Source organism: Benincasa hispida, chromosome 3 (genome assembly GCF_027475165.1).
Source record: "Benincasa hispida cultivar pf3 chromosome 3, pf3_genome.v1.1, whole genome shotgun sequence".
Taxonomy (NCBI): Eukaryota; Viridiplantae; Streptophyta; class Magnoliopsida; order Cucurbitales; family Cucurbitaceae; genus Benincasa; species Benincasa hispida.
The window spans coordinates 28,895,936-28,919,121 of NC_143480.1; the positions used below are offsets into that span (position 1 = coordinate 28,895,936).

The 23,186-nt window shown below is 31.8% G+C and overlaps 1 long non-coding RNA gene across 3 annotated transcripts; it reads left to right on the forward strand.

Annotated features, from left to right (window-relative positions):
• The first annotated feature begins 8,577 nt into the window (after positions 1 to 8,577).
• On the forward strand, positions 8,578 to 14,431 carry LOC120074262 (uncharacterized). Of its 3 annotated transcripts, none has more exons than XR_005480930.2 (3): positions 8,578 to 8,787; positions 8,874 to 14,134; positions 14,210 to 14,431. It is a non-coding gene; the product is annotated as an uncharacterized LOC120074262 (long non-coding RNA). The 3 variants fall into 3 exon arrangements; XR_005480929.2 differs by having other exon boundaries at positions 8,874 to 11,106; positions 13,875 to 14,431; XR_016528392.1 differs by having other exon boundaries at positions 8,874 to 11,097; positions 13,875 to 14,431.
• Positions 14,432 to 23,186: the final 8,755 nt, after the last annotated feature.

A 23,186-nucleotide genomic window follows, 5' to 3' on the forward strand; every position in this document is an offset into this window, starting at 1 on the left:
GGTTTCTGCCATCAACTTACTGCATTAGTCTCGTCGACTACAAGACTAGCAACATTTATTGACAAACACATCTTCATGATTGTAATTGCTTCTTCAGATTCTCCCAATCTTCATCTGAAATCTCTTTCGGTCTCTCCTTTAATATCTTATGCAATTTCTTGTAAGTCAAGAAATCTTTAACTTGTATCTTCCAATATCTTTTTTTTTCTATCAAATTTCATGATTCCTTCAAAACCTCTGGACTATGATAATCTAATGACTTCTGAACCAAAAGCTCTGATACCACTTGTTGGAAATTTATAATTAGATATAAATAAAATGTGGAAACTGAATTATATCTAAAATTTCTACTTCCGCAGATTAGAGCCAAAAGAATTAACAATCTAAAAATTATCACAATAATTAAGAGTAGAAGCAAAGAACATGACATCGAAAAACCGATTTTCCCGAACTTGTGACTACATCCAGTCTTCTATAATTGCATGTTCTACTATGATGAAGATTACAAAGTTTCAAAACTCGCGCTACAAAACTCTCCCAAATAGCCAAACACGAACTATTTGATTTCCTATACCACAGGTCGATATTTTGGAACTAATAATAAAAAGAATCTCTCAACCCAAGAGGAAAAAACATACTACTTATGCATAAAAAAGAACAAAAGAAAAAAAAAATCTCCACGGAAACTCTCAAATTTTTTCTTTCTTTAGTGGCGTGAAAACTCTCGACCAACTTCAAATTTTTGTCGTCTTCCTTTTTAATTATTTTCGACACTCCCCAAATTTGATTAAACAACTATCTAATATATGTGTGTTTGCGGTGGAAATAACCTAAGAGAGAATAAATGGGCCAAGTAAAAAAAAAATAAAAAAGCCACTCTACCACAAGTAAGACAAATTTTGCCATCAAGTAAGTTTTCTTTCTAATTTTGACTAAGGTCAAGCTTATATATATATATATATATATATATATATAGCCAATATTAATAAAGAGTAAATATCTTCACATATTTTATTAAAGGAGTTATGGGCATATATATACATAGAGATGGGCTTTAACGAACTAATTACGCCTAATACATCAATGTCGAGCAACGAGTATTTAAATAACTTCTAATACTCCCCCTCAAGATGGGCAACACCTTGTCGAGCAACGAGTACCATCTTGTCGAGTATCATCTAGTCGAGCAACAGGCATCATCTTGTCGAGCAACGAGTACCACCTTATCGAGTAATCAAGCACCATTTTGTCGAGCAATTAAGCACCATCTTGTCGAGCAACGAGCACCATCTTATCAAGTAAGAGCACCATCTTGTCGAGTAACGAGGAAAATGAAAAAAAAAACTTCCAATACTCCTTATGATTGACAAAAAAATATCCCGTAGCCCCATTTGGTTGAGTAACTAGAAAAACAAAACAGTAGGCAAAGGCTTTCGGAAGACATCAGCAAACTGATCACAAGAACGTATTGATAGTAACTTGATGGTCCCATTGGCTACTTGATCTCGAACAAAATGGCAGTTTAATTCTATATGCTTTATTCTTTCATGGAACACTAGATTTGTTGCAATATAAAAAGCTGCCTTATTATCACAAAAAAGAAGAGCTGACAATTGGGAATTGAGATTCATTTCAGTAAGAATCTCACAACTTTCAACTGCTAATGCTCGATATTCAGCTTCAGTTGATAAGTGAGATATTGTTTATTGATTCTTATACTTCCAGGACATGAGGGAGTTTCTCAAGAAAGCACAAAATCGATTATAGACCGTCTTATGTCAATACACGTTCCCAGTTTGCATCAGCAAAAGCCCAAATAGAAAAATCTAAAGTTTTTAGCAGAAAGATACCTCTGCCAGGGGAGCCTTTGAGATATTCAATGAGGTGGTGAGCTACACTGAGATGAGCTCGAGTTGGTTTACTCATGAATTGACACAGCTTGTGGACTGTAAAAGTAATATCAAGCCTTGAAACTGTCACATACAAGAATTTTTCAACTAATGTTCTATAAATAGAAGCATCTTCTAGGAGATCATTATCATCATGTTTTAACTTTGTATGTGGATCCATTGGTACACTGGTCGGCTTAGCTTCAAGTAAACCATAATCTTCAATAAGCTGTAAGATATAATGTCTTTGAGATAAGAAAATGCCTGACTGAGAACGAGCTAGTTCAAGACCAAGGAAAAACTTCAAGGAACCTAAGTCTTTCAATTTGAAAGCTTCTTTTAGAGCAACCTTGAGATGTTCAACATGAATAGAATGTTGGGAATGTCCTAGAACTCGCAGTTCGTATTAAACATTCTATTTTATCAATAACATTGACTTGCTAGTTTTTCATCTTATTATGAAAATGCAATAAACGCATCCTTGGCTATAGTCTGAATATTGTAACTTTATGTAGTGACATAAACAGGATCAAGTTGACAGTATATAGCTTAAATGGTCTAATAAGTATATGAATGAAATTGGATATCTCATCCTGGTAACACTATTGCATGCGGCCCACTTTGTAGTTGTTACAAGAAGTTGTAAGGTGCTACAAACGATGTGATCGACAAATCGTTCATATTGAGACATGAAAGTGGGGGTATCCTATACAATGAGATTGCATATAGACTGGACCACGAAAATAGTCACTTTTCTTTATAACGACTGTTTACTTTGAAAACTGACTATTTCATTTATTATATAACCTAGGTTAACTCGATCTTAATCCTGAGCTAGCTACGAACTCCTGTATGTTCGAGATTATCCTTTGATCTGCAAACGGTGAGAGTAGTCCAACAACATTGCTCAATAAGCTTACCATTTTGGGGATAAGACTGGATGAATAGCTGGGGACATAGCTTTGCAAGATGGAATTCACTCCTACCCTATTTAGGATTAACAGATAGATTGTTCTCTTAAGTACTGACCCCAGGTCTTGAACAATCAGGACCCCATTTTCTCATGATAGGGAAAGGATTTGATTTATAGAGATTATGAATCAGAATTGTTCATTAGAGGATCGGTAGGAACTTAAGGAACAAGATGTAGTCACAGGGGTAAAACGGTATTTTTGACCTAGCTGTACAACCTGTGAAGGATCGACTTACTGATTATGATTATTAAGTGGATATAATATATCTACAGTGAGGGGAGTTCAGCTATGGACTATAGTGGAGTGTCCCATTAGTTAACGAATGGGGGTTAGATCAGACTAATGAGTTTAGCCGATTAATCTCGAATCGTTTGAGCCCATAATTTGTAGATCCGCGAGGTCCCCCTACTAGCTCGTAAATGGATAAGATTTAGGATAGCTTGAGAAATTAATTTGAAACGTTCAAATTAAACGGAAGAATAGAATATATATTTAAATATGATTTAAATATATGAAGATGATTATTGTACAAAAATTAATTTATGAAATTAATTTAAGAAAATAATTTTTGAATTAAAATGATTTAAAATCATTTTTTGTTTTAAAAGAAAATGGAAAAACGTTTTGCATGGTTGCACAAAATGGAAAATGAATTTTCTCCATTACTCACCTTTATGCTCACACAAAAGTCATTATCTTCTCTACTTTGATTCTCCAAGCATGAGCTGCAAGTCATGCACTCCATCTCTTTGCATGTTCATCTACTTTATATAAAGAAGATTAGAGTTGTTGGAGAAAGAGGAATACATAATTTTGAGAGAAAATTTTCTGAAGAAGAAACTGTCTTCTTCAGTCGGGCTGCTGTGAGATCTTCTTGTTTCTTCACATCTTCAAGTTGTTCTTGAGTCCCAAAACTCTATCTAAAGCTCCAAAAGCATAGTAGGGAAGGCTTTGAGGTGGTTCATGGTGATTTCAAGTGAAGACAGTAGCTGTACAAACGTTTTTTTGGAGAGTTCATCAAAGGTATGTTCTGAAAACCCATTTTTTAAGAAGAGCATGCTTTAGTTTTTGCCAAAATTAGTGAATTAGAATGCTTATAGATCCTTGATACTTTCGGTGCATGTTGTTTAACTCTTTCATGGAGCTGGCCTCGATTATTATTATATCATCCACATAAGCAATGAGAGTAAGAAAAGTTTCATCTTTACCTTGAATGAAGAGAGAATAATAAGCTTTGGACTGCTTAAAATCTAAAGACAAGAGAAGAGTAGAGAATTTAGCAAACCACTATCTTGAAACTTGCTTTAGTCCATATATGGACTTGTCAAGCTTGCATACTATTTTCTCCCCCTGCAATTGGAGCATGAGGCTTGTATCCGAGAGGTAGACCCATGTATATTTCCTCAAACAAATCACCATGTAATAAGGCATTGTTGACATCAAGTTAAAGAAGCGGCCATTGTTTTGAAACTATAATAGTGAGAATAGTCTTGACAATGACCATTTAGCTACTGAAGAAAAAGTCTCAAAATAATCAAGGCCTTCTTATTGAGTGTAGCCTTTAGCTACAAGTATTGCCTTATATCTTTCAGTGGATCCATCTGCCTTGTGTTTGATCTTATAAACCTAACGACATCCAACATAATTTTTGTCTTTTGATAAAGGTACAATACTCTAAGTGTGATTAGCTTCCATAGCATGCAACTCTGTTTCCATTGCTTTTCTCCAATGATCACATTTGATAGCCCCATGATAAAAATTCGGCTCTTGAGTAGTAGAAATTTATAGAGTAAAATTTCTATGTTGAGGTGAAAACTTGTGATAAAAAAGATATTGATCGATGGGATGTCTGGTAGAGGCTTTTGAGCATGGTGACATGGTAAGTAAATCGTAATGGTAAGCTTGTAAATATGAGGGTGGCTTAGAGACTCTGTTGGATTTTCTTGATAAAGGTTGCATAGGTGGATTTGATAGATTTTCAGGGATGATTCGAGAAGATATTTGTAAGGCTTGTGAGGGAGAAGACTGAGATTGAAAATGAGGTGATACTTTGTCGGAAGATTTAAGGGCTTGAGATGATGTAATAGCTTGTGGTGAAAAGTATGGGTCAGGAGTTGGTATGGAGTGATGAGTTGGAGAATTGTCATCACTATTGGTAATATAGTTTAATGTGGTTGGGTTGTTTCTATCCTGTTCTGTGAAGGACAAGTCAACAGTGTCACAAAAGGTTTAAGCAAAACAATCCTAGTAAATGAATAAACTATACTTCCATTGTCTGAGATTTTATGAAAGGGAAATATTTCTTCATGAAAAACAACATCCCTTGAGTAAAAGAACCTTTTATTTTTAATGTCATACAGTTGGATAGCCAACAAAAACAGCTTGTATAGCCTTTGGTTGAAATTTATGTCTTCTTTGAGCCAATGTAGATGCAAAACATAGAGAACCAAAGACTCTCATCATTTGATAATCTGGTATGGAACCAGTGAGTACCTGAAAGGAAGATGTCCAGTTGTGTAGCTTGGATGGTGTCCTATTGATGAGAAACATTGCAGTCAAGACACATTCTCCCCAAAAGGATAGTGGAACATGAGATTGGAAAATCAGAGCTCGAGCAACGTTGAGAATGCTTCTCCATGAATAGATTTTGTCTCCACAATCCCAACATATATTTTTGCTGGTGGTGGCTTTTTTCTTAAGATACAGATACAAGATATGAATACAATACGATACGACGATACATCAATTTCTAAAAAACGAAGATACAATTACGTTGAAGATACGTTATTTTATATGTGTGTGTATATATACATATATGATAATGGCCAACTAATTATTATAACACTTATTTTAAGTTAGATTAAAATAGATTCAAGAAGAGAGTGAAAACTTGAAAAGAAAAATCCAATAATGTTGAGTGGTGGTTGAGCGACTAGAATAAACGGTAGGAAAGAAGTAGAGGATGGAAATTGAATAATGAAGTTAAGGATGAAAGAGAGTGTGAATCATGAATTAGATAGTAACAGATAAGAGAAGAATAAAGATTTGATTACGTTTCAGGTTTTTTCTTTTAACTTTTTATGTTTTTATCAATTTTAATTTATTTTGTTTTGAATTGCTTGATTTAAGTAGACTTTTATGTTCCTAAGTGATTTTAAATTTTCAAAATCAATATGAAATATGTTTAATCCTTCAAAACTAATTTTGATGATATGAAAATTGCATTTAAAAGTATAAAATTGAAAATTAAATTAATTTTGAGTAATTAAGAGTGTGTTTTCGAGTGATTTTAAAAAATAAAAAATGTGTTTTTGATAATTTTAAAATCATTAAACACACATTTAAATGAAATGAGTTGTGGGTTGGACATTTTAAGTGATTGGGCTTAAATTTGGAAAAAAAGAAATCAACGTATCCCTTTCACGTATCTAGAAATAAATAAGCATATCTAAAAATTAAAAAAAAAAAAAATCAGATACTTTATATCACGTATGTATCTATAATGTAGGTCTAGAAAGTCAAACATATTTATATAGTCGGATTAATTTAATGCCTTATAATACCTATTAAATGTCATTTTAAGAGTTGTTAGTAAATTTGATATGTCTCGGAGGGATTGAAATGCAACTATTTTAATTAGAATGGTTTGATGTACTTTGGAAAAAAAAAAAACTATTATTAATATGCTACTACGGCAAATTGGGACAGTTGTATAATAACGACACTTGATTTGTGATCCACTCGAAAAAAATGAAAAGCCAATCAATATTTAGTTTACATAATCTGACACTACATAGTTAGCCACTTTATTACATTCACGGGGACAAAATTTAAAAGAAATGGAGTGGAAATTTTTTGAAGTCGAATAGATTTCTTCAATCCCAACAATTCGCCATACTTGACCTAACTTCATTGTCTGCAATTTATTTGATAGTCCGTGTACAGTCAGATTCAACGATCAGGTTCAAGCATTGACGTGAAGATGTAAATTGCATTCCTTTATGAATAGCTAAAATTTCAACTAGTGGTGTTTCAAAATCAAGTTTTCAGAATCGGACCGCTACTCCTCTAATGTCTTCATTTGAATCTCCGATTATCGCACTTAGTCCTATGAAAGGTGGATTAGATTTTTATGCTGCATCAATATTCATTTTGAAGAAATTGTGAAAACATTTAAGAAATTGTTTATGGAATAGTTTTGATGCTCTTTAAACATCGTTCAACCACATTTTGAAGAAAAAAAAATGATAAACATTCAATCACAATAAATAAAATAACGTTATAGACATATGAGATGTTTCTTCCTATTTTTTTGTAGGTGTGTATTTTTTCATGATATAGGTCTAGAAAGTCAAGTATATTTATATAATAAATTAATTTAAAGGACCTTTTAACTATAAAAGAAAATGTAAAAATATAAAAAAAATTTCAAGAGTACATTTGAAACTTTTTGTTATAAAATGTAAATTTTTTTAAAGATTTTTCTATTTATAATGATTTCTAAGTTAGAATACCTGTTAGAATTCATTTAGATAATTTTTAGTAAATTTAAAATGTAGCGAGAGATTAAAAATAACTATTTTAATCATCTATAATTGGTAAGACGATTTACTCATTTACCATTTTATTTTTTAATTTGCCTGACGTGCAAAATCAAACGGTAAAATTTGAAAACTTTCTTAAATGATGTATTCTACTATTAAGTTTTAGAAATTATAATTTTATATCCCCATATGTATTACTTCTTTAAAATAATAGTTTTTCTAATTTTTTAATCCAAAAATTATATTGTCGGTAAATTTTCTAGTCATTTTATTCCAAAAAAAAAAAAAAAACTAAACTAGAATTATCTTAAAACAAATGTATATTAAATATGAATTAATTTCAACTATATGTTTATTTTGTAATTATAGCAAAATCATGTTAAGTGTTTGTCGTCGTCCTTTTCTTTTTTCGTGAGAAATGGTTAAATATTTGTAGTTACTAGCATGATCACAAAATCTAATATTGATTATTAGATGATATGATATTAAATTTATATTTACTAAATAACATAAGGTTTCTAGTCAATGATTGATTTAACACCCTCTTAGAGTAAATGATCTAGAAAAATCATGTATTCAAATTTCTGCAAGATATGATCCTTGTAGTTATCTTACCAGAATAGAGACACTTTTTATAGGATGATTTAGTAACTATTTTTTTTTGAAAAATAAATGTGGCCTCATTTTTTTAAACCATGCATTGCCGAATAATGAATTCGAGGAAAAGCCTTTTTTGGATAAAATAATCGTTCATTTTTTTAAAGACAAATATCGTTCTTAATTTTCTTTTTTTAAAGAAATAATCGTTGATAATTTAACCCTACGTTCCCGAATAATTAATTTAAGGGAAAACTATTTTTGGATAAAATAATCGTTCATATTTAGCCATACATTCCCGAATAATTAATTTCGAGGAAAAACTATTCTTGGATAAAATAATCGTTCATCACGTGGCGAGATAACGATGTCGCTTCGAAACAACGCGATTATAGACAAAATAATCAAACACCAAACCGCTTCGCGTTTTCTAAGCTCGCTGTCTCTATCACATGCCCAACCGCCTTAGGATTTGACTATTCCACGTTACGAATTTTCATCCGTTGATCTCCACCAGCATCGCACAATCCTCGCCGTGCATTGCTCCTGCCCCCACTATATAACGAATTAGGGCTCCTTCCCGCCATTCTCATCCCAGATCTGTTTCCCTCGTTTCCCCCCTCATCGGCTCTGATTTTTGGTCTTCTGGCTGTGATTGATTAGGGATTTTGCTCTATCATCACGTAATATCGGAGGCTTGTGAGAAATTCCGGTCGCTATGGCTATTCTTTTGTTCTTGCCCGGTTACTGCTGTTTCTTTTTTCCGCGGAGATCCAAATTCAGGTTCGTCTCATATAATTTTCCCACTGCCTTCAGTCTGATTGGAATTAGTGTTTACGGTGTCGAATAACGTCTTTCGCAAATAACAGGGTTCTCACCGGATGATATAGGCCTTCTGCTATTGTATTACAAGTCTGAATGGATTCTTAATACAAGACGGATGGGGAATTTTTATGGTAAAGCGAGGAGAATACGATCTCTCCGGTTTGGTCCAAACGTGAGTGATTTTTGGCTGCTACGTTATGTAATTTCATCCAAGGAAGGTTGATTTGATTAGTGTTGTCATGGATGTATAAGATATCGGGCCGAACCGTCCCTATATTATTAGGGAGGCGGTTTCTGATCGATCTTTGTCATCCGACCTTTGCCATGACAGGTGCGCTTGCATGGCAGGTCAACTACGTTAATGAAAAAAAAAAGATTTTTGGGTTTTGAGGAGGGATCGCACGGGGATTGCCCGGGATCCCTTCTCTATGGTGTGTGCCGTTTCCTCTCTTTCTTTATCTCTGTGCATATTATGCGTTGCTGCCCACAATTGCTTGCATCCTCAGGGATTGCTCGCTCGCTCGTTCGTTCTAGCCCAACCTGTGCTCGTTTCAAGATTCCGAAAGGTATTAACAATTTCTTTCATCTCAAATGAATTCGTAGGTGAACATGTCACGAAGGTACAGTCAAAACAGCAGCGTCGGTAAGTAGAATAATCAAATATTAACTCTGACTAATTTTCTATAATTTAGCCGGTATATAATCGTGATTCGTTAATTAGCATCTTCCCGTTAGTATTCATGCGCCTTTATGGTGTAGTTCCATCTGATTTTTTGTAATTTTGTTGAGGTTTGTTATGCTCAGGTTAATAGCAACTATATCTTTAAGGCCCGTCTCAAAACCAACTTCTCTCACAGTTATTCAGTCGCATGCTAATTTTTAGTCAAACTCCAAAAACAAAATCTTGGTTCTTAATTTTTTTTTTTTTTTTTTTTTTTTTTTTTTTTTTTTTTTTTTATTTTCAAAATTTGGCTTGGATTTTGGAGCTCTTAAAATTCGGACAACAAAATAATGAGAACAAAGAAGCCACAAGCGTTTAATAACTTAATTTTCAATAATTGAGAATAACTACCAAATACTTATCAAATGGAGCCCGATACTAGTTTTGTAGAGGTTCTGTTTGAAATTGGCTAAACGAGTAACCCATCTGTTTAAAATTGATTAAACGGGTATTTCATAGCGTTAGTTGGTCTTTGCGTTCAAATTCTTCGCGTGATCATGAAGATAGAATATTATTAATTTCTCTGCAATTCAACTTCTGCTGATCTTGCACAGAAGGGATGTATATATTTTCCATTTTAACCCAAGAATGAGTGCGTTGGGTTTGTGAAGGTTGATTTGTTGAATTTTTTTTTTTTTCGTATACTTGGTCCCATCTGTAAGTCTAAGCTTGAATATATCATGGTCTGCATTTTGTTATCACTATAATGTAAACCACATAGAAATTGAAACACGGATGAAGAGCCTGTTCTGGACTGGGCCAAGGATCGCAAAGCTTGTTTGATCTTCGTCATTGCTGAGCTGCTGGATCTGCAGATTTCCGTTAGTGTTCTGAAATGTCAAGTGGAATTGTTCTGTCTTGGTAACATAGTTTTTTAGCTTGTCATTTAATTAAGCGCAAAAACTCATGCTGTGTTCATTTATCTCTTTAATTTCTGTTCTCTGTTCTCTTTTCACCTTGTTTTATTTTGGCTTCACTTTTTATAAGATGAAAGTAAATGTTGTATCTTATCTGGTGTGTTCTGTTTTGTTACATCGGTACTGAATTCTTGTAGTGGTAGTTCTGTTTTTCTTTAATGTTCTTTTGGAAAACATCATATGATAGCCGACACTGGCATGTATAAGCGTTGGGAAAACATAATATGATGGTCGTTTGTTTTTAGATTGTTGTATGTAATAAACCTTCTTTTTGGAAGATTTTGTTGCCAAATGAGTTTTGTTTTTGTTCTGCCGAATTGATATTGTAGTAACTTGGTAGTTAAGAACAACAGGAGAATACTCAACTGTCTGATTAAGATTCAGCAGTATATAAGATAGCGTCACCTCCTTTTCTAAATAGCCTTACAGACTACTGTTGGGATGTGGGACGAAATATTGTTTCATTCCTGTACCCACAATTTGCGAATTATAGTTTCATTCGTGTTCCCACAATTTGCTTTACAATTTATAATATTCGTTTTACAGGAAGGTCCCGTGGTTGAAACTTTTTATGATGTTAATGGTGTGAACCCGCTATTAAGTGGGGATGTCTATGAAGAACTGCAAAATGTGAGCCGGGTCTGTCATTTTCCCATATATGTTTGCTTTGTTTTTCGAGTCACATATGAACCTTTACCAGTGTGTGTGCTGATGATGATTTTTTTAGAAGTTTCATTGTAAATGTTTTTGGATTCAGCCAATTTACCATTTATTTGGTCTGTCTTGGTTAGGTACTTTGGATTAATTAAATTAAATTGAACGGTTGATCGGAGTTGATGTTTAGACTCAATTTGGATTAGGGAATCTGAATTTAGTCTCAAATTAATAATTTTGAGAACATGGTATTTCTTGGACTGTATAAGAAGCTTGATAGAGCGGAAATTTACCTTCACTAGTGGGAGATAATCTTCAATCCTCTTGGAAGCATATATTCTTGTTAAGAGATGATTTTGGATATCGTACCCAACTCTCAAGGCTGTTGTAAAAGTTGATGGATGTTCTAGGATATGAAGATTAGCGAAAGGTTGGCTTTCTAATCTCTATAGTATATACAATTTAGCCAAATTCTTTCGTACGTTAAAAATTTTTCTTGCCCAACCCACCTTTTGATATTGAGTTTAACTTGCGAGTGTTCAGCTGTGTTTGAATAATAGTTGGAGGTTATGTTCAATTCTACTAGAGAATTCGTTATCATTAGGTTAGAGATTCTATTTGTCGGAGATTTTTTATTCGATTCAAAATATGAGCTTTGCAAAAAAATAGCGAGAGAATTATCAATAATTTTTTAAGCTGCTATTATTATTTAGTGAAAGATGATCCTGCATTGTTTAAAAAACTCAAACATAGCACTTCATATGTGTAATTTAAGGTCCTGAGATTAGTAGGAGATGATCTTCCACTCTTTTGGAATCACATATTGTAGTTAAGATGTCGTACCTTGCTCCTAAGGCTGTTGTGGAAGTGGATGAATGTTCCCAGGTTTGATTAAATACTTTTCTTGCCTAATCATTTACACATAATGTGGGAGTGTTCTGTTGTGTTTGAAGATTAGTGGGAGGCTCTACTCAATTTTAGCAAATTTGTTATTATTTGGTGAAAGACGATTCAACCAGATTTAAAAAACATGAACCTAGTAAATTATCATGGATTGGTCTAAGTGGTAAAAAGGAGTCAGTTTTAAGGAATCATGATGATTAGTTATCGACCTAGTGGTAAGGAGGAGTTGTTTCACTAAGAAGTCCTTTGGATGAAGGTTTTGTTGAAGAATAGAGGATATTTAAGAATAGGATGTCCAAGAATCAAAGATTATGTTTGTTATCTATGGGAATAGAATGTTTGGGGTGTGTGATATTATACTTTTTATCTAATTATAGAGTATAAAAGTAATGAGAATTAATTGATCAATCTTAAGTTTTTAAAATTTAACTAAATTTATCTATTCACTCATCCTTCATTATAATATATTTATTATCAATTGAATTTTTAATATTAGTAATTAATTTTAATATATATATATATATATTATAGTTTTTTTTATGGGTTAAATTAATTTTTTAATGTCAATTATAAGTTTTATATATACAAATAAAAATTAATTGATTATGGGTTAAAATTAGAACATGTGAACATTGAAATTATTTATTTATTTTATTATAAGTTAATTAATATTTTTATTGATCAATCAACAATTTTAATCAACAATTTATGATGTTAATATATATTACCAATAAAAAGGATTTAAGCAAATATAGTTATGGTCAGAAGATTGGATTAATTCATAACAATAGAATAAATTATTACATTAGCATTATTATCAATAAAATTAATTATATAACATCAATTATTAATAAAAAAAAATAAATTAACTAATATCGATAGAGAAGGAAATCAAACCACAGTAAAAGAAAAAGTGGAATCATCGAAAATGAGAAAATACATCTATTTAGGTGGTTATGAAGATCGAGAATATGAAATACTTTAGAATATGATATTTCTATTTCTAAGGTTAAAAATATGTGTCAAATATGGTGATAGAATATCATTTTTACTTGAGTCAAATGGGCCAAAGGGCATCTTAAGAGTGGATGAATGTTCTAGTGTAACGGGGTGTATATACAATTTTGCTAAATTCCTTCATGGATTAAAGACTTTCTAGCCTAACCCTTTATTTAATATTGAGTTTAATGTATGGGTGTTCAGTTTTGTTGTGTCATTCAAATCTACCCGAGAATTTATTATCCTTTTGGTAAAAGATATTTCTACTTAAGGTTTTATGACACAACATTTGGGATTGATTTGTAATAATACGAGTGTTGTAATGTTTGAAGATTAGCGGAAGATGATTTCCAATTATCTTTTGTGAAGTTCCTATGGGATGAATGTCGACTCTTGGATGTCAACTTATTGTGTATTTGTTCTACTATTCGTGGATTTGTGGAACATATTATTCTATTCTACAAGAGAGTTTATATCTTGTGGTAAGGGTTGATGGGTTGGAGATTAGTGGGAAATGATCTTTACTTCTCTTAGAAGCACATGTCGTTGAAAAGAGATGATTTTGTCTTGTAATAAAGATTTCTTACCCAACCCTTAACAGTATTCTAAGAGAAAGCTATCATTCAATTCTCTATGGTATATGTTCGATATTGCCAAATTCCTTCATACATAAAATATTTTTCTAGCCCAACCCTTAATATTGAGTTCAATGTGTGTGTTCAGTAGTGTTTGAAGAATAGTGGGGGTTATATTGAATTCCACTAGAGAACTCATTATCATTTGGTAAGAGATGTTTTTATTTGTTTAATATTTCTAACTCAAATACTTGGATTTGATTCATAACATACTAGCATTGAAGTGTTTGGAGATCAGCGGGAGATGAATTTCAACAATTCTGTAGGAAACTGATCATATCATTTGGTGAAAGACAATCCAAGGTTTCGATAACTTTTAACTCAACCATGAGTTTTCTAGGATTTGAAGATCAACGGGAGATTATTTTCTAATTCCTATGGAGTTTATTGAATTTTGTCAAACTCTCGGGGTGTTCTACTGTTTGAGGATTATTGGAAGATATTATTCAATTCCTGAAGGCAGTTTATATCATATGGTAAGAAATGATGTTTGTTTAAGATTTACAACCTACCCCTTTATTGGTTGGATCTCAAATCGTGTGCATTCAAAGGCTTGGAGATCAGTGGGAGACAATCTTCAATTCTCTTGGAAGCACATACCATTGATAAGGGATGCTTATTTTGAGAGCGGATGAATGTTCGAGGGTTTGAAGAATAGTGTAAGTTGGTTCTGAGATCTCCGTGGAGTATATACGATTTTGTCAAATTCCTTCATATACCTAACGCTTTAATTTTGAGGTTATTTCAATTTCACTAGAGAATTCATTATCTTATTTAAGATTTCTCATTTAGTACATGGATTTGATTTAGAGCATTGTAGCGTTTCGATAATACTCTAGGAAACTCATATCTTTCGGTGAAAGACGATTTTACGATGTTTCAAATTTTGTCAAACCCTTCCATAGATGTCATGTTAATGTTAGAAAATTATATTTAATTTCATGAGGGTGCATATCATTATATGCAAGGGACTATGTTGATATAAAGATGTCGAACCTAACCATTAGAATAAATTATCTCGTAGTGAAATTTTTAGATCTTGGAGGTTCAAGAATCTTTGATTTTCAAAAGGAAAATTATATCATGATTTTTCAATGGTTTGAAGATTAGTTAGGCGGTCCCTTTAAATAAGGGATTCAATATGTGTTTGGTAGTATATTTATATTGAATTCTAATTTAAACAATCAGTCAAAATGTGTTTGATACTATATATTTATAAATCATAAAACTAGTTGTGGTTACACACTAATATTTAGAGAACAACAAATTATTATTAATTTATTTCAATATAATTTATATTTAAAAAGGTTTATATAGTTATTATTTTGTAATAATATAATTTATAATATATTATATAATAAATATTATATTTTTTTAAAACATGAATTGAGTTTGTAACCTGATATATTGTATATTTAAGTATTTTTATGAAAACATGAAAGTGTTATTTTCATAAACAAAATTAGAATTATCTGTTAAAACATATATTTGTTGAATTTAATGAATATGAAAACATCAAATAAAATCTGGTCCTAATCATAGGATCGTTCGTTTATTTGTTTTGTCATATGTTTTGATCAGAAATCCTTTTATAGTGTTAACATTATGTTATGAGAATACAGATTATGTTGAAAATGACATGCAAGAATATACAAGTTAAAGATCTGTTCACTCGTATGTTACCTTCGTCTAAGATTCATTAGAGCATAGTTCCATTACCATCTACAACAAACATATATGTTCTAACATCCTGAATTTCAGGAAAATTTAAGTTAATTATATAAAATTATTGAGTTTAAATTTCTCTTTCATTTGGAAAATTGAAAAATTAGGATTAAATTGAAATAATTGAAAACTTTTATTGGTTAAATTGAATTTAATTGATTAGATATTCGAACTAATTATCTTGCAAATATTGAATTTTGAAAAATTAAAAGAGAATAAATTTCATGTGGTTTTGAATTGATTTAAATATTGGGAAGGGTTTAATTTGTATCAAATGGATCTTATGCCTTCAATTTTGGTTTTTGAAGCCTAAATTAAGATAATTTGAAAAGTTAATTGATTTATAAATTTAATAGAATTTTTTGGAGATATTGTGATAAAATATTTTATTTATTTTTTAAAAATTTGAAAAAAATAAAAGAATTGAGATTTTTTCGAAATTAAATGAATGTAAAAAGAGGCAAAAAAAACTTAGGATGAAGCAAATTCAAGATTTGGAAGTTTTGAAGCATTGACCATCAAGCTAGAGACCATTTTTAGTTTTGCAGAAAATTGGTAAAGATCGGTAAGTTTTGGGTAAGTTGTTGGTTGGTTATTCTTACAACTTTGGGTTGATTCAAGTTTTCTAAAAGTTTTAAGGAATTATTTGCATGGACTTTTGTGACCAAGTTGAGGTAAGTAGTACTATTACTGGTGCCTTCGTGCTAGGTGGCCTAGATTAGATTTATAAAGTTAGTTAATGGATTCTAGAATTGTGATATACTTGTTGCATGACAAGATTAGATTTATAAAGTTAATTAATGGACTCTAGAAGCATGATTTTGTCGTTGTGATATAGTTGTTGCATGATAATTATGAGTATTATGAGCATGTTTGAATTTCTAATCAGTTCTAAAATTATGTATGTGATGCATGATTAGACCAATAAGACAGTTTACCGTCTACGCATGTTTTATTTCAGAGGAACGACGGGTCTAGCTTCATGTTTGATGGTGCATCTACGGGCCTCTAGACATGCGTGAGCCTATAGGTTTACGTTCATGTTATTTTTTTTCATGTTTGACGGTGTGCCTACGGGCTGCTAGACATATGTGAGTCGACAGGTTTACGTTCATGTTATTTTTTTCATGTTTGACGGTGTGCCTATGGGCCGCTAGACATGCATGAGCCGACAGGTTTACGTTCATGTTCTTTTTCATGTTTGACGTGCCTGCGGGCCGCTAGAGATGCCTGAGTCGACAGGTTCACGTTTATGTTATTTCCATGTTTAACGGTGTGCCTATGGGCCGTTAGACATGCGTGGGTCAACGGGTTCTTATTCATATTATTTTCATGTTTGACGGTGTGCCTATGGGTCGCTAGACATGCGTGTCAAGGCAAGACAATACGTCCTTTGGTTTCTTTTCATCATCTAAGACAGATGTAGTTGTTTGAGCCACGAACCCATCATTCTCTGCTCATGGATGCATAGCCTAATCCCGGTAATGGGATCATTTACCGAGTATTTTATACTCAACCTTTCTTAATTTATGTTTTTCAAGTAAGGATAAGAACGGACCGACAAGTGACGAGAGGGACCTGTGATCGTGCCATATGGTACATGTAAATCGCTTCCGCCCAGTTTACGTTTTCAAGCTATTTAAAAATTTTAATTTTAAACTTGATATTGGTCAAAATTTATCTGTTTAAGTTATTTTTTTTCTTCATTATTTTAGGACCCCAAACAAAGGTTTTACTTATTTGTTATTTATTTTGGAAAACTGTCTTTATTATTTTAATGAAATTTATTTTCCTCAATGGTAAAAATATTTTGAATGTAAATGTGTAATTATGAGTAACGACCCTTATCAGAGTACTAAAAAGGTCGGGTCGTTACACTCACTCTCTAGGTAGCATACGAGTATCATATAAGATTCCACCGTGATTTTAGACAACCATCAAATATTACAACGGATAAATTTGATAGGAAAATCTTAATATTTGAAATTGAGAATTCTTTTTGTATTGATAACTCTTAATTTTTAATCACTAAAATTCTCAAAATCAATCCACACGACTCCAAGGAGGAAGAAGAGAAGATTATCTTGTGATTGAAAACGAAGAGATAAATAGTTCCTTGATCGAAGTTTAAACTCAAGAAACAAGTCGTGTTGATCAATTTCTATCGTGCAGACATGTAATGCTATATCAAGAAATATAAAAGATGGCAAGAGGATAAATCTCATTCCTAAAATTCATAAACCAAAAGTTGTATAGTTCATCCATCTAAACTTTTAACCCATTATGTTTAGACAATTAGTTTAAAAAACTTATTTACCCTAACTCAAATACATAATATACTAATCATAACCACCTAAAAGTAATGCATGCTTCCTAAAATTAGGATAATAAATGTTGTAATTAAGTGTCAGTTTCAGAATAAATGTTGTAATTAAGTTTCAGATGCTGCTAATTTCATCTTGTAGCATCATCTGAAATTAATTATAGAGTTCTGAATCGGTTTTCATTCCTTGAATCCCTCAATTGCGTTCACTTCTATCTGTAAATAGGAGAATTAAGGGTGTTGATATTTTGAAGTGTGATTGACTTTAGTGTGTGCAACTGGACAGCAAGATCCACAAATCCTAGCATGAAAACGGATAGTTAGATCTTGCATGCCAGGTTTACAATAAACACAAACATAAAATGACATTCTTTACTAACTTTTTCAGGCATGTGAGTTTTGAGAGAGAATAAAAACTTTTGTGCTAGAAATTGGAAGTGTTTGATGATTGAAATTTATATCAGACACTTCCAGATATTGATATAGAGACGAATGCTCGAAAGAAAGAAACTATTATTGCAGAAGTACGAATATGGAACTTTTGAGATAAGTCAAATAAATTCAAATCAAGAGAAGTCTGTTTAGACATTTATATGCAACTTTAATGCGATGTGATTCGGTCTCTAGTATTTGATCCTCCGATTCTCTTTCGGATGTTCTCAGCTTAAAGAACTCCTTCTAGGTTATGTGGAGTATAGGATGATCCGTGTAAATGAGGATCTCTATTTATAGAGTTTTCATGTGAGTTTTGTAGGCTTAGGCTTAGTTGGTCTATGGACTTGGCTCTTGGGCCTAACTAATTGGGTTTGGTCATACTTGACATTTGAGTCAAATTAAGTCTATATTTGGGTTCAATTGAAGTACAACAATAAATAAATAAATAAAAATAAATTGGATTAGATTATTTGATTCAATTTAATGGGCATGATGAGTACATGTGGTATCATCGAAATTTGTCAATTTATGTCTTCAATTTCTGTTCATGACATATGTCAATTTTTAATTAGTTTTAAATTAGATGATCTATAAATCCGTCATTAATTTGGTAAATGACTTGGCAATTTGTGATTAGTTTAAAAATTTCTCCTACAACAAATGCCTCATTTTCGAGATTTGTGCACATTATGGTAGATGAATATTGAAAAAGATAAAGTTGGAATCGAAATACAAGTAATTTATTAGTGATTTCGATATGTTAAATTAATTAAACCATGGATTTAGTACATAAGTTTAATTAAAATTTGTGATAAAGATTGAAACATGACCAAATTTTAATTTGAGATAGATTTAAGGTCCTACCCACAATTTAAGTTGTCTCAAAGGTAAGAGTAAATTGTGAGATTTGAATTTGGGTAAAATTTAGCCATTTAAAAGAAAATTTTCAAGTTCTACCCCAATTTAATTTGATTTGGAGATAAAAGTTTAAGGATTTGAATTTAATATGAAATTTGGAATATGATCAAATTTTTAATTTTAAAAAAATTCGAATTTTATCCTTAACTTAATTTTATTTGGAGATAAAAACTTTAAAAATATGAATTTAACATGAAATTTGGAATATGGTCAAATTTTTTAATTTAAGAAAAATTTCAAATTATATTTCTAATTTAATTTGATTTAAAAATAAAAATATTAAAATTTTGAATTTAGTATGAAATTTGGAATATATCCAAAAAAAATTTATTTAAGAAAAATTTTTAATTTAATCTCCAATTTAATTTGATTGGGAGATAAAAGTCAATAAATTGAATTTGTTTAAAATTATTTCAAATCTTCTCAATTTTGTAAAAGATAAGCCAACTTTAACCCAGATCTAATTAGATCCTCTAATTGAGAAAGATTTTAAAAGTTTTCACTTATTAAAAGTTTTAACGCTCCTCATAAATTGGGTCAAAATAGTCAAATCTTTGACGTTTACAAAGAAAAAAAAAAGTGGGCCCCTTCCCAAGCTTTTTTTTTACTTGGCTGTCGCCACCCCTGCCTAGATTCTTTCGGCGACGACCCAGCAGCCGTATCCATCATGTTCGCGCGTCGTCGTTGGAACTGCATATTTAGTCGTCATCAACTGCCGTGCCGAAGCATTACAGATCTAGTCGGAGATGAGCTGCTTGTAGTCGTCAGCCGTCATATCCACATGTTCTTTGACACTCATCACTAGAGAGATCATTCAAACCGCAAAAATCGAATCGTTTCTAAAAATCGAACCGAATCGAGTACTCAGTAAAATCGAAAAATTCGGTTCGGTTTGATTTCACTTTTGAAAACCGAATTTAAAACCAAACCAAACCAAACCGTTTTTAACTAATATATATATATATATTTAAAAAAAGAGTAAAACCGAATTTAAAACCGAACCGCTTTTAATTTAAAGAACAAAACCGAATTTAAAACCGAACCGAATCAAATCGTTTTTAATTAAAAAAAAGAATATAATATGGATTTTTTAAAAATGTCAAAACCGAATTTGAAACCAAACTGAACTGCATATATGCAATTCGGTTTGAACCAATAAATCGGTTTAGTTCGGTTTGACCACCAAATAGAACCGAACCGAATCGTTTCCACCCCTACTCATCACCTTCCCCCTTGTCTTCTCGCTAGCCAATGGGAGAGGGATGAGAGGCTGCGACAGAGAACAAAGAGTTGAGAGAGGGGAGAGAGATGGAAATAAGATGGGAAAAGGGAAAAAAATGAGAGGAGGAAGGTGATGCCAACTAGGGATGGCAACGAGGCCAGGGTAGGGATGCACATTCCTATCCCATTCCTCACTTTTTATTTTATTATTTTATTATTTTTATTATTTAAATTAACTAAATTTAATATTTATATAAGAAATTAGTATTATTGTTAACTAAACATTACATGTTTTTTTTATTATAAATTAATAAAAATTAAATTTATTATATTAGATTTTTAAAATTAAAAAAGAAAAAAAACTGAAACATATTGTTTAAGTATTATTATTATTTATATATATATATTTATATTAACAATTAAAAAAATTGGGCTGAGGACGGGGATCAGGTTCAGGGTCAGGAACGGAGTGGGGATCCCCTCCCCGTCCCTGATCGGGGACCCGATTTAAATCCCCAATTTGACCTTCGTTCCCGGTCAAATTGAGGATTCTCCATCCCGATCGAATTAGGAACCCGACCTTGTAAAGAATTTTGTCATCCTACGGCCAACAGAGGTGTTTAGGGTTTCCCTCTCCCATTTTTTTCGTTTTTCCTTTCCTTTCTTATTTTTCTCTCTTTGTTCCTTTCTTTTTTTTTTTTTTTTCCTTTTTTCTTTTCTTTTTTTCCCCTTTTCTTCTCTCTCTGTTTTTTTTTTCTTTTTTAAAATTCCATTTCAGTCAATTTTTTTAAACAAATCTCTTTCAGATTTTCTATTATCATTTTTTAAACTTTTAAATATATATATTTTAGTTCACTAACTTATCCCCCGTTTCTTTTTAGAAATTAAAATTATTAGCAACTTGCACTATGAGGGAGTAACTTTTTTGCCTTTTTTCACTCTCATTTAATTTTGAAAAAAAATCTCAATTCCTTTATTTTTTTCCCAAATTTTGAAAAGATAAATAAAATATTTTATCACAATATCTCTAAAATCTACAAAGATTATATTAAATTTATAAATCAATTAATTTTTCAAATTATCTTAATTTAGGCTTCAAAAACCAAAATTAAATGGCAGATCCATCAATTTGATACAAATTAAATCCTTCCAAATATTTAAATTAATTCAAAATCACATGAAATTAATTATCTCTTTCATTTTTTTTTTAGTTGGCCCTAAAATCCAAAATTAAAGGGAAACAAAATTCAATATTTTCAAGATAATCAGTTCAAATATCTAATGAATTAAATTCAATTTAATCAATAAAAGTTTTTCAATTATTTCAATTTAACCCCAATTTTCCAAATGAAAGGGAAATTTAAACTCAATAATTTTAGATAATTAACTTAAATTTTTCTGAAATTCGGGATGTTACATTCTTCCCTCCTTAAGAAACTTTAGTCCTCGAAAGTTCAAGTCCTTAAAGGTTCGTGATACTTAGTTCTTGTCTCATCTTCATGTTTCCAAATCGCTTCTTCAGACTGATAATACTGCCAAAGAACTTTTAATTAGCGCTAACTCCACATTTCAGAAAGTCTTCACCTCCTACCATGAATTGTATAACTTATCTGAGACAATATCATGTTACTCTTTAATCTTAAAACAAACACATATCACCATTTAGACCCTCCCATATACGAATCTGAAAATCTCACTTAAATGAAGCTGAAGTCCCCATATACTGTAGAGCATTTGTCATTCCAAAAATACATCACCATAACCTCATAATAGCTGTAACCATTACTTGATGCCAGTTTCTAAGATAAAGACCTTCATGATTGCATACATCTATATTGAGAATGTTCACTCTCCATAGAGTGGGTCACCTCACTATCCATGTAACAGAAAACATATCTTGCATAGCATCTCAAGTTCAGGATTCAGAATTTGGATTCGGCACCTAGTTGCCCAGGCAATCCCCTGCAACCGAGATACGCTATCATATTCAATCCGTAATAGTTGATATAAAGTCGCATGAATCATTTTTCTTTCCTAATAAACAAAGTTAATGTGCTTCAAGGCAAAACATTAAGGCACATATGAAACACTTTGCTAAATGGTTATTGTATCAGTGACACAGGCTATTCCAACTCTACTAGAGTCCTTCTATGAGGAGCCTTAAGGATAGGAGTTGCTCGCAACTCAAGTTCGTCTCTAGTGCTAGGGGTCATTCTGGAAGATCAAATTTACTCAACCTTAATACTCATATAGCTTGTTTCTTACTTGGAGCTAGATTACTTTCACCTTCAAATAAAATCGATGGCTTCATTAATTCCTTGTTCTAGATATTCGTGTCCACAATCAAAACCTTTAAACCTTGCTAATACCTTTCAATGTCTTCCTCCTCTTTAACGAGGCCTTACTCTTTCCATTTCCATAGTTTCTAGCAATTATTGCTACTAAACATCCTTTCATAAAACGTTATTTCCTCTGACTCCATTATAATTTGAAGAAGATTGCTAAGCACTCTTCCAACGCGTGATAGTCTAGCTTAATCAAATTCTCATGCTAAAACTATATTCCATGACCAATAGCTTAGGTAGGATATCCATTCAACCAACAAATACTAAGATCCATAGTTCCAAATAATAACGAGATTGTTCATACCAACTCTAAAGGTTCGTAAACACATATTTCTTATCTTGGACACCAAACCAAACCTTTGTTCTTAATCTCAAAATATTAATTTCCATTACCTTCTCAAAACAACAAAATATTTCTCAAATCCTTTCATCTTCCCTTACCCTTATCTTTTCCAAGACAAATAAATCCAAGATGCTCTTTTTCACTTTCCTAGTGAAATATATCTGTACCAAAACATGTGACTATTCGAATCCCTTACCACAGTCTACAATCCAACAACC